Genomic DNA, 13,406 nt, shown 5'->3' with positions numbered 1-13,406 from the left:
ATGGATCAATGAGCATTGTAGAATGAACGATGAAGAATGAACAAGGAGAAATGATCATTGTAGAATGAACGATGAAGAATGAACAAGGATCAATGATCATTGAAGAATGAACAAGGATCAATGATCATTGAAGAATGAACGATGAAGAATGAATAAGGATCAATGATCATGGAAGAATGAACGATTAAGAAAGAACAAGGATCAATGATCAATAAACAATGAACGATGAAAAATGAACAAGGATCAATGAGCATTGTAGAATGAACGATGAAGAATGAACAAGGATCAATGATCAATAATGAATGAACGATGAAGAATGAACAAGGATCATTGAGCATTGTAGAATGAACGATGTAGAATGAACAAGGATCAATGATTATAGAAGAATGAACGATGAAGAATGAACAAGGATCAATGATCATTGAAGAATGAACAACGAAGAATGAACACGGTTCAATGATCATTGAAGAATGAACGATTAAGAATTAACAAGGATCAATTATCAATGAAGAATTAACAAGGATCAATGATCATTGAAGAATGAACGATGAAGAATGAACAAGGATCATTGATCAATGAACAATGAACAATGAAGAATGAACAAGGATCAATGATCATTGAAGAATGAATGATGAAGAATGAACAAGGATCCATGAGCATTGTAGAATGAACGATGAAGAATGAACAAGGAGCAATGATCATTGAAAATGAACGATGAAGAATGAACAAGGATCAATGATCAATAATGAATGAACAATGACGAATGAACAAGGATCAATCATCTTTGAAGAATGAACGATGAAGAAGGAACAAGGATCAATGATCAATGAAGAATGAACGATGAAGAAAGAAAAAGGATCAATGATCATTGAAGAATGAACGATGAAGAATGAACAAGGAGCAATGATCTTTGTAGAATGAACGATGAAGAATGAACAAGGATCAATGATCAAAAATGAATGAACAATGAAGAATGAACAAGGATCAATGAGCATTGTAGAATGAATGATGAAGAATGAACAAGTAGCAATGATCAATAATGAATGAATGATGAAGAATGAACAAAGGATTAATGATCATTGAAGAATGAACGATGAAGAATGAACAAGGATCAAAGATCATTGAAGAATTAACGACGAAGAATGAACAAGGTTCAATGATCATTGAAGAATGAACGATAAAGAATGAACAAGGATCAATTATCTATGAACAATGAACGATGAAGAATGAACAAGGATCAATGGGCATTGTAGAATGAACGATGAAGAATGAACAAGGATCAATGATCAATAATGAATAAACGATGAAGAATGAACAAGGATCATTGAGCGTTGTAGAATGAACGATGTAGAATGAACAAGGATCAATGATTATTGAAGAATGAACGATGAAGAATGAACAAGGATCAATGATCAATGAACAATGAACGATGAAGAATGAACAAGGATCAATGAGCATTGTAGAATGAACGATGAAGAATGAACAAGGATCAATGATCAATAATGAATGAACGATGAAGAATGAACAAGGATCATTGAGCATTGTAGAACGAACGATGAAGAATGAACAAGGATCAATGATCATTGAAGAATGAACGATGAAGAATGAACAAGGATAAATGAGCATTGTAGAATGAACGATGAAAAAGGAATAAGAATCAATGATCAATAATGAATGAACGATGAAGAATGAACATGGATCAATGAGCATTGTAGAATGAACGATGAAGAATGAACAAGGAGCAATGATCATTGTAGAATGAACGATGAAGAATGAACAAGGATCAATGATCATTGAAGAATGAACGATGAAGAATGAATAAGGATCAATGATCATGGAAGAATGAACGATGAAGAAAGAACAAGGATCAATGATCAATAAACAATGAACGATGAAGAATAAAAAAGGATCAATGAGCATTGTAGAATGAATGATAAAGAATGAACAAGGAGCAATGATCAATAATGAATGAATGATGAAGAATGAACAAGGATCAATGATCATTGAAGAATGAACGATGAAGTATGAACAAGGATCAATGATCATTGAAGAATGAACGACGAAGAATGAACAAGGTTCAATGATCATTGAAGACTGAACGATAAAGAATGAACAAGGATCAATTATCAATGAACAATGAACGATGAAGAATGAACAAGGATCAATGAGCATTGTAGAATGAACGATGAAAAATGAATAAGAATCAATGATCAATAATGAATGAACGATGAAGAATGAACATGGATCAATGAGCATTGTAGAATGAACGATGAAGAATGAACAAGGAGAAATGATCATTGTAGAATGAACGATGAAGAATGAACAAGGATCAATGATCATTGAAGAATGAACAAGGATCAATGATCATTGAAGAATGAACGATGAAGAATGAATAAGGATCAATGATCATGGAAGAATGAACGATTAAGAAAGAACAAGGATCAATGATCAATAAACAATGAACGATGAAAAATGAACAAGGATCAATGAGCATTGTAGAATGAACGATGAAGAATGAACAAGGATCAATGATCAATAATGAATGAACGATGAAGAATGAACAAGGATCATTGAGCATTGTAGAACGAACGATGAAGAATGAACAAGGATCAATGATCATTGAAGAATGAACGATGAAGAAAATGATGTGTAAACAAGACGAGAAACCTTGTTACAAAATGATAAGTTAAAGGGGTCACACGTTTTTTGGTATATTTTTTAGTATGATCAGATTAGTTAGGGGAACTCTCACCCTAAACTTGAGGATATAACAAGGAGGAACACTCACTCACTTGTTTGGGTGTAGCTTAGATTAGGGAACTCTCACCAAATCGTCAACTACAAGCTTTAGTTTTAGGAACTCTCACTAAAACTCTAACTCTTCAAATTTGGAACACTCAAATTTGGACAATTAAAATTGACTAAACACAAGTCAAGTTCAATAAACAAAACACAAGTTTTTTGGCAAATTTCTGGATGTGTTTTTCATTCATCAAAGTATGCTATATATAGCATTCTTACATTAAATAATTACAACCTTTCACTTGCCTAAATAAATTCACAAAAGAAAATAAAAAGACAACAAAATAAAAGAGAATTAAGTGGCTAATCAATGTCCACATTAATCTCCATTACACACACTTAAGACTAATTAAACAAAGATTAAAACTAGGGAAGAAATGGCCAGCAATTAAACTCTTCACATGGCTCCTTCAAGTGTGCAAAGTAACATCCAAAACAGCCCATTCATTTGCCTGGTAACTCCCATTTACTCCTCCATTTAAGCTTCTTTATTATTGCATTTTACTCCTACAATAATGCCTAGTAACCCCCACTTAAAAAGGTTAATATTCAGCCATAAATACTCCTAAAAACATGCCCCTTTGAATTCCAAAACTGTTTGGAATTAATTCCTTGTAACCGACACCCTTTAATTTATACTTTCAACAAAGTACTTAGTCATACTTAGCAAAGTACAACCATTTGATGACTTATTTGGACCGTGCATGCTATGATCAAAATAAGACTTGGACAAAATTAATTCCCTTGCATTGGATTGGACTTGGACATCTTGGACACTTGTACCTTGACCATCTTGGTCATCCTCCTCTTCTTCAAAGGGAATTGCCCTCAATTCTTCATCATCATAATATAGTGCAAGATCACCCACATTGAACGTACTTGAGACGCCATGCCTTCCACCCAAATCAACCTTGTATGCATTGTCATTGATCTTTTCCACTACTTCAAATGGACCTTCAGCTCGTGGCATGAGCTTGTTTTTCCTTTGACTAGGAAATCTTTCTTTCCTCATGTAAATCCACACTAAGTCACCAACTTCAAAGTTTCTCACGTTTTTGACGCGCTTGTTGGCTTGCTTCTTGTAGATTTCATTTGCCTTTTCAATATTCTTTCTTACCTCCTTGTGGACTTTGATCATAAATTCAGCTTGCTCCTTGGCACCTCCATGCACGAATTTGTCTTGAGGAAGAGCAATAAGATCAATAGGAACATAAGGATTGGAACCATAGACCACCTCGAAAGGAGAATACTTTGTGGTAGTACTAGGGGTCCTATTATAAGCAAACTCAGCGTGAGCTAGCTTAACATCCCAATCTTTGGTGCTCTTACTAACCAAGGTCCTAAGCAAAGAACCTAGCACCCTATTGACCACCTCCGTTTGTCCATCAGTTTGAGGATGATGAGAGGTCGAAAATAGCAATTTAGTCCCCATTAGGCGCCACAAGGATTTCCAAAAGTGACTTAGAAATTTTGTGTCCCTATCAGAAACAATAGTCCTTGGGACTCCATGGAATCTTACAATCCCATCAAAATAAAGCTTAGCCACCTTCATTGCATCTTCAGTTTTGTGACAAGGAATGAAGTGAGCCATCTTAGAGAAACGGTCTACCACCACCATGATTGAGTCCTTACCTCTCTGAGTTCTAGGTAAAGCCACAATAAAGTCCATACTCACATCTTCCCAAGGTCTTTCTGGAATAGGCAAAGGCTTGTAGAGACCCTTTTGAAATACCATCTTGGCCCTTTGACAAGTAGAACAACGAGCCACCACATGATGGACAGTAGCTAGCATGTTAGGCCAATAGAAATGAGCTTGAAGAAGCTCCATGGTCTTTTGAACTCCAAAGTGACCGGCTAGTCCACCTCCATGAGCCTCATGGATCAATAGACTTCGAATAGGACACTTAGGAATGCATAATCTATTTCCCTTAAAAAGAAACTCATTTTGTAAGGAAAAAAAATCATAGACTCCATTCATGCACCTCTCCAAAATAGGCTTGAAATCATCATCTTCTTTATAGAACTCCTTGATCAAATCGAACCCAAGGATCTTAGCTTCCACCACTCCAAGTAGAGAATGTCTTCTAGATAAGGCATCCGCAACAACATTAGCTTTCCCACTCTTGTATTTAGAGGAAAAGTTAAACGTTTGCAAGAACTCCACCCACTTAGCATGCCTCGAATTCAGCTTCTTTTGGCCATGAATGAATCTTAAAGACTCATGATCAGAATGTAGGATGAATGGTTGTGGCCTCAAGTAATGTGACCAATGATCTAGAGCCCTCACCATTGCATAGAACTCCTTGTCATAGGTGGAATAGTTCAGCTTGCCTTGACTCAACTTCTCACTAAAATAGGCAATAGGACGCCCTTCTTGAATCAAAACGGCACCAATTCCCCTCCCACTTGCATCACACTCAACTTCAAATGGCTTTGAGAAATCTGGAAGTGCTAGGATTGGAGTGTTGCACATCTTCTCTTTGACCTCCTCAAAGGCCTTTTGAGCTTGAGGAGTCCATTCAAACGAACCCTTCTTTGTGCACTCGGTTATGGGAGCCATGAGAGTGCTGAAATTGCGAATGAACCTCCTATAAAAGGAAGCTAACCCATGGAATGAGCGCACCTCCGTGAGTGTCTTGGGACTAGGCCATGATTGAATAGCCTCAATCTTGCTTGGATCAACTTTCACACCTTCACCTGAAATAATGTAACCAAGAAAAGTGACCTCATATAGCATAAAATTACATTTCTCAAGTTTTCCATACAATTTTTGCTTTCTTAATACAGTGAAAACTTCCAATAAATGTAACAAATGCTCATCTTCACGTTTGCTATAGATGAAGATGTCATCAAGATACACCACCACGAACTTGCCTAGAAAAGGTCTCAACACTTCATTCATCAATCTCATGAAAGTGCTAGGAGCATTGGTGAGTCCAAATGGCATAACAAGCCACTCGTACAACCCATGCTTGGTCTTGAAAGCAGTCTTCCACTCATCTCCTTCCCTCATTCGAATTTGATGATAGCCACTCCTCAAATCAACTTTAGAAAAGATATTAGAGCCACTCAACTCATCAAGCATGTCATCAAGCCTTGGGATAGGAAACCTGTACTTGATAGTAATGTTATTAACAGCCCTACTATCAATACACATACGCCATGTACCATCCCTTTTAGGAACCAAAAGAGCAGGAACAGCACAAGGACTCATAGACTCACGCACATACCCCATACTCATCAACTCCTCTATTTGTCTTTGCAACTCCTTAGTCTCCAAAGGATTACATCTATAGGCGGGTTTGTTAGGCAAAGGAGCACCAGGAATAAGATCAATTTGATGTTCAATACCTCTTAAAGGTGGTAACCCATTAGGTAACTCATCAGGAAAAACATCTCTAAAGTCTTTAATCAATTGAGCCAATTTAGGGTTTTGACTCACAAATTTTTCATGGATTTCTTTAGAATACAACAGATACACCTCATTCTCACCATCAATCTCCCTCTCAAATTCTTTAAGAGTGAGCAATGACACCTCCTTAGATTGTTTAACTTTTTGTGAAAAACATGGGGGTGGTAAGGGATGTAATTTTTTTTGTTTTCCTTGGTGAATTATAGTGTAAGTATTATGATAACCATCATGGACAGATTTTCGATCAGTTTGCCATGGTCTACCAAGTAAAATATGACAAGCATCCATAGACACAACATCACATAATTGAGAATCATGATAAGAACCAATGGAAAAACTAACCATGCTTTGTTTTCTAACCCCCGTGCTGGAATTCGAATCTAACCAACTCAACTTATAAGGATTTGGATGATTTGTAGTTGTAAGACCAAGTTTGGTTACTAGAGTTTTAGAAACCGTATTTGCCTCACTCCCACTATCAATAATCAAATCACATACCTCGCCTTCAATCTTGCACTTGGTGATGAAAATGTGTTGTCTTTGAGGTGCTATGGGCTCCTCAACTTGGGCTTGCAACGCCCTCCTCACCACTAGGCTTTGCTTGGCCTCCTCTTCTGGAAAGCATTGGTCCTCCTCTTCATCTTCAAACTCTTCCCAATCTATAGTTTGGTTGGCAATGAGCTTCACCTCTTGCATAGTTAAGGCCCTTGAATTTGGGCAATCTTTCTTGAAATGCCCTCTTCCTCCACACTTGTAACATACAATGTCACTAAGTTTGAAGTCCTTCTTGTCCTTCCTAGGTGGATCATTAGGTTTGACAAGACTAGACCCCTCCTTGGTAGGAAAGGTAGGTTTTCGAGCCACTTGAGGAATGAAAGTAGACTTCTTCTTCTTCCTCTTAGCATCGAATTTCACCACAAGTTTACAAGCTTCCACAAAGGTTAAGTTGGTGTAACCTTCAAGCTTCTCTTGCAATTCTTGATCCAAACCAGCAATAAAACGCCCCAACTTGAGCTCTTCATTTTCTGTGACTTCACACACAATGGCGAGTCTATCAAACTCCTTTATGTAATCTCCAACTGGGTCGCCTCTTTGTTGTAAAGTACTCCACTTTACATATTGACTTTGTTTGTAATTGTGAGGAATAAAGCGATCCCTCATCCTTTTCTTCAATTTCCTCCAAGTAGAGATGGAAGCTTTCCCCCTAAGGGTACGCCCCCTTTGTTCTCCTTGCAACCAACTATCACCATAGCCTTTCAGCTTGACTTTGGCTATCTTGTATCTTTGTACTTCCTCTTGAATGTCTTTGTATTCAAAGTACCTTTCCAAGGATTTCTCCCATTCCAAGTACTTCTCTGGATCAAGTGACCCATCAAAGGAAGGGACGTCTACTTTGAGACTCCTATCCTCCCTCCTAGGTGGAGGTTCTTCATCTTGATCTCTCCTATCTTGCTCGTTCAAGAGTCTTGCCATTAAGGCAGCAAGATTCCCTTGTAGATTGGCATTAGTCTCGGCCAACCTTTCTTGACTAGCAATGGATCGATTGAGAGCTTCCAAAGCTACCCTCAAATCTTGATTCTCTCCCATGATATGTAGGTATTCGACCCCTTTGGAAGTGTATGGAAAAACTCCCCCTACCTGACGCGCCAAATGATGTGTAAACAAGACGAGAAACCTTGTTACAAAATGATAAGTTAAAGGGGTCACACGTTTTTTGGTATATTTTTTAGTATGATCAGATTAGTTAGGGGAACTCTCACCCTAAACTTGAGGATATAACAAGGAGGAACACTCACTCACTTGTTTGGGTGTAGCTTAGATTAGGGAACTCTCACCAAATCGTCAACTACAAGCTTTAGTTTTAGGAACTCTCACTAAAACTCTAACTCTTCAAATTTGGAACACTCAAATTTGGACAATTAAAATTGACTAAACACAAGTCAAGTTCAATAAACAAAACACAAGTTTTTTGGCAAATTTCTGGATGTGTTTTTCATTCATCAAAGTATGCTATATATAGCATTCTTACATTAAATAATTACAACCTTTCACTTGCCTAAATAAATTCACAAAAGAAAATAAAAAGACAACAAAATAAAAGAGAATTAAGTGGCTAATCAATGTCCACATTAATCTCCATTACACACACTTAAGACTAATTAAACAAAGATTAAAACTAGGGAAGAAATGGCCAGCAATTAAACTCTTCACATGGCTCCTTCAAGTGTGCAAAGTAACATCCAAAACAGCCCATTCATTTGCCTGGTAACTCCCATTTACTCCTCCATTTAAGCTTCTTTATTATTGCATTTTACTCCTACAATAATGCCTAGTAACCCCCACTTAAAAAGGTTAATATTCAGCCATAAATACTCCTAAAAACATGCCCCTTTGAATTCCAAAACTGTTTGGAATTAATTCCTTGTAACCGACACCCTTTAATTTATACTTTCAACAAAGTACTTAGTCATACTTAGCAAAGTACAACCATTTGATGACTTATTTGGACCGTGCATGCTATGATCAAAATAAGACTTGGACAAAATTAATTCCCTTGCATTGGATTGGACTTGGACATCTTGGACACTTGTACCTTGACCATCTTGGTCATCCTCCTCTTCTTCAAAGGGAATTGCCCTCAATTCTTCATCATCATAATATAGTGCAAGATCACCCACATTGAACGTACTTGAGACGCCATGCCTTCCACCCAAATCAACCTTGTATGCATTGTCATTGATCTTTTCCACTACTTCAAATGGACCTTCAGCTCGTGGCATGAGCTTGTTTTTCCTTTGACTAGGAAATCTTTCTTTCCTCATGTAAATCCACACTAAGTCACCAACTTCAAAGTTTCTCACGTTTTTGACGCGCTTGTTGGCTTGCTTCTTGTAGATTTCATTTGCCTTTTCAATATTCTTTCTTACCTCCTTGTGGACTTTGATCATAAATTCAGCTTGCTCCTTGGCACCTCCATGCACGAATTTGTCTTGAGGAAGAGCAATAAGATCAATAGGAACATAAGGATTGGAACCATAGACCACCTCGAAAGGAGAATACTTTGTGGTAGTACTAGGGGTCCTATTATAAGCAAACTCAGCGTGAGCTAGCTTAACATCCCAATCTTTGGTGCTCTTACTAACCAAGGTCCTAAGCAAAGAACCTAGCACCCTATTGACCACCTCCGTTTGTCCATCAGTTTGAGGATGATGAGAGGTCGAAAATAGCAATTTAGTCCCCATTAGGCGCCACAAGGATTTCCAAAAGTGACTTAGAAATTTTGTGTCCCTATCAGAAACAATAGTCCTTGGGACTCCATGGAATCTTACAATCCCATCAAAATAAAGCTTAGCCACCTTCATTGCATCTTCAGTTTTGTGACAAGGAATGAAGTGAGCCATCTTAGAGAAACGGTCTACCACCACCATGATTGAGTCCTTACCTCTCTGAGTTCTAGGTAAAGCCACAATAAAGTCCATACTCACATCTTCCCAAGGTCTTTCTGGAATAGGCAAAGGCTTGTAGAGACCCTTTTGAAATACCATCTTGGCCCTTTGACAAGTAGAACAACGAGCCACCACATGATGGACAGTAGCTAGCATGTTAGGCCAATAGAAATGAGCTTGAAGAAGCTCCATGGTCTTTTGAACTCCAAAGTGACCGGCTAGTCCACCTCCATGAGCCTCATGGATCAATAGACTTCGAATAGGACACTTAGGAATGCATAATCTATTTCCCTTAAAAAGAAACTCATTTTGTAAGGAAAAAAAATCATAGACTCCATTCATGCACCTCTCCAAAATAGGCTTGAAATCATCATCTTCTTTATAGAACTCCTTGATCAAATCGAACCCAAGGATCTTAGCTTCCACCACTCCAAGTAGAGAATGTCTTCTAGATAAGGCATCCGCAACAACATTAGCTTTCCCACTCTTGTATTTAGAGGAAAAGTTAAACGTTTGCAAGAACTCCACCCACTTAGCATGCCTCGAATTCAGCTTCTTTTGGCCATGAATGAATCTTAAAGACTCATGATCAGAATGTAGGATGAATGGTTGTGGCCTCAAGTAATGTGACCAATGATCTAGAGCCCTCACCATTGCATAGAACTCCTTGTCATAGGTGGAATAGTTCAGCTTGCCTTGACTCAACTTCTCACTAAAATAGGCAATAGGACGCCCTTCTTGAATCAAAACGGCACCAATTCCCCTCCCACTTGCATCACACTCAACTTCAAATGGCTTTGAGAAATCTGGAAGTGCTAGGATTGGAGTGTTGCACATCTTCTCTTTGACCTCCTCAAAGGCCTTTTGAGCTTGAGGAGTCCATTCAAACGAACCCTTCTTTGTGCACTCGGTTATGGGAGCCATGAGAGTGCTGAAATTGCGAATGAACCTCCTATAAAAGGAAGCTAACCCATGGAATGAGCGCACCTCCGTGAGTGTCTTGGGACTAGGCCATGATTGAATAGCCTCAATCTTGCTTGGATCAACTTTCACACCTTCACCTGAAATAATGTAACCAAGAAAAGTGACCTCATATAGCATAAAATTACATTTCTCAAGTTTTCCATACAATTTTTGCTTTCTTAATACAGTGAAAACTTCCAATAAATGTAACAAATGCTCATCTTCACGTTTGCTATAGATGAAGATGTCATCAAGATACACCACCACGAACTTGCCTAGAAAAGGTCTCAACACTTCATTCATCAATCTCATGAAAGTGCTAGGAGCATTGGTGAGTCCAAATGGCATAACAAGCCACTCGTACAACCCATGCTTGGTCTTGAAAGCAGTCTTCCACTCATCTCCTTCCCTCATTCGAATTTGATGATAGCCACTCCTCAAATCAACTTTAGAAAAGATATTAGAGCCACTCAACTCATCAAGCATGTCATCAAGCCTTGGGATAGGAAACCTGTACTTGATAGTAATGTTATTAACAGCCCTACTATCAATACACATACGCCATGTACCATCCCTTTTAGGAACCAAAAGAGCAGGAACAGCACAAGGACTCATAGACTCACGCACATACCCCATACTCATCAACTCCTCTATTTGTCTTTGCAACTCCTTAGTCTCCAAAGGATTACATCTATAGGCGGGTTTGTTAGGCAAAGGAGCACCAGGAATAAGATCAATTTGATGTTCAATACCTCTTAAAGGTGGTAACCCATTAGGTAACTCATCAGGAAAAACATCTCTAAAGTCTTTAATCAATTGAGCCAATTTAGGGTTTTGACTCACAAATTTTTCATGGATTTCTTTAGAATACAACAGATACACCTCATTCTCACCATCAATCTCCCTCTCAAATTCTTTAAGAGTGAGCAATGACACCTCCTTAGATTGTTTAACTTTTTGTGAAAAACATGGGGGTGGTAAGGGATGTAATTTTTTTTGTTTTCCTTGGTGAATTATAGTGTAAGTATTATGATAACCATCATGGACAGATTTTCGATCAGTTTGCCATGGTCTACCAAGTAAAATATGACAAGCATCCATAGACACAACATCACATAATTGAGAATCATGATAAGAACCAATGGAAAAACTAACCATGCTTTGTTTTCTAACCCCCGTGCTGGAATTCGAATCTAACCAACTCAACTTATAAGGATTTGGATGATTTGTAGTTGTAAGACCAAGTTTGGTTACTAGAGTTTTAGAAACCGTATTTGCCTCACTCCCACTATCAATAATCAAATCACATACCTCGCCTTCAATCTTGCACTTGGTGATGAAAATGTGTTGTCTTTGAGGTGCTATGGGCTCCTCAACTTGGGCTTGCAACGCCCTCCTCACCACTAGGCTTTGCTTGGCCTCCTCTTCTGGAAAGCATTGGTCCTCCTCTTCATCTTCAAACTCTTCCCAATCTATAGTTTGGTTGGCAATGAGCTTCACCTCTTGCATAGTTAAGGCCCTTGAATTTGGGCAATCTTTCTTGAAATGCCCTCTTCCTCCACACTTGTAACATACAATGTCACTAAGTTTGAAGTCCTTCTTGTCCTTCCTAGGTGGATCATTAGGTTTGACAAGACTAGACCCCTCCTTGGTAGGAAAGGTAGGTTTTCGAGCCACTTGAGGAATGAAAGTAGACTTCTTCTTCTTCCTCTTAGCATCGAATTTCACCACAAGTTTACAAGCTTCCACAAAGGTTAAGTTGGTGTAACCTTCAAGCTTCTCTTGCAATTCTTGATCCAAACCAGCAATAAAACGCCCCAACTTGAGCTCTTCATTTTCTGTGACTTCACACACAATGGCGAGTCTATCAAACTCCTTTATGTAATCTCCAACTGGGTCGCCTCTTTGTTGTAAAGTACTCCACTTTACATATTGACTTTGTTTGTAATTGTGAGGAATAAAGCGATCCCTCATCCTTTTCTTCAATTTCCTCCAAGTAGAGATGGAAGCTTTCCCCCTAAGGGTACGCCCCCTTTGTTCTCCTTGCAACCAACTATCACCATAGCCTTTCAGCTTGACTTTGGCTATCTTGTATCTTTGTACTTCCTCTTGAATGTCTTTGTATTCAAAGTACCTTTCCAAGGATTTCTCCCATTCCAAGTACTTCTCTGGATCAAGTGACCCATCAAAGGAAGGGACGTCTACTTTGAGACTCCTATCCTCCCTCCTAGGTGGAGGTTCTTCATCTTGATCTCTCCTATCTTGCTCGTTCAAGAGTCTTGCCATTAAGGCAGCAAGATTCCCTTGTAGATTGGCATTAGTCTCGGCCAACCTTTCTTGACTAGCAATGGATCGATTGAGAGCTTCCAAAGCTACCCTCAAATCTTGATTCTCTCCCATGATATGTAGGTATTCGACCCCTTTGGAAGTGTATGGAAAAACTCCCCCTACCTGACGCGCCAAATGATGTGTAAACAAGACGAGAAACCTTGTTACAAAATGATAAGTTAAAGGGGTCACACGTTTTTTGGTATATTTTTTAGTATGATCAGATTAGTTAGGGGAACTCTCACCCTAAACTTGAGGATATAACAAGGAGGAACACTCACTCACTTGTTTGGGTGTAGCTTAGATTAGGGAACTCTCACCAAATCGTCAACTACAAGCTTTAGTTTTAGGAACTCTCACTAAAACTCTAACTCTTCAAATTTGGAACACTCAAATTTGGACAATTAAAATTGACTAAACACAAGTCAAGTTCAATAAACAAAACACAAGTTTTT

This window comes from Amaranthus tricolor, chromosome 16 (genome assembly GCF_026212465.1).
Source record: "Amaranthus tricolor cultivar Red isolate AtriRed21 chromosome 16, ASM2621246v1, whole genome shotgun sequence".
NCBI classification, from domain to species: Eukaryota; Viridiplantae; Streptophyta; class Magnoliopsida; order Caryophyllales; family Amaranthaceae; genus Amaranthus; species Amaranthus tricolor.
This window is presented reverse-complemented; position numbering follows the sequence as displayed.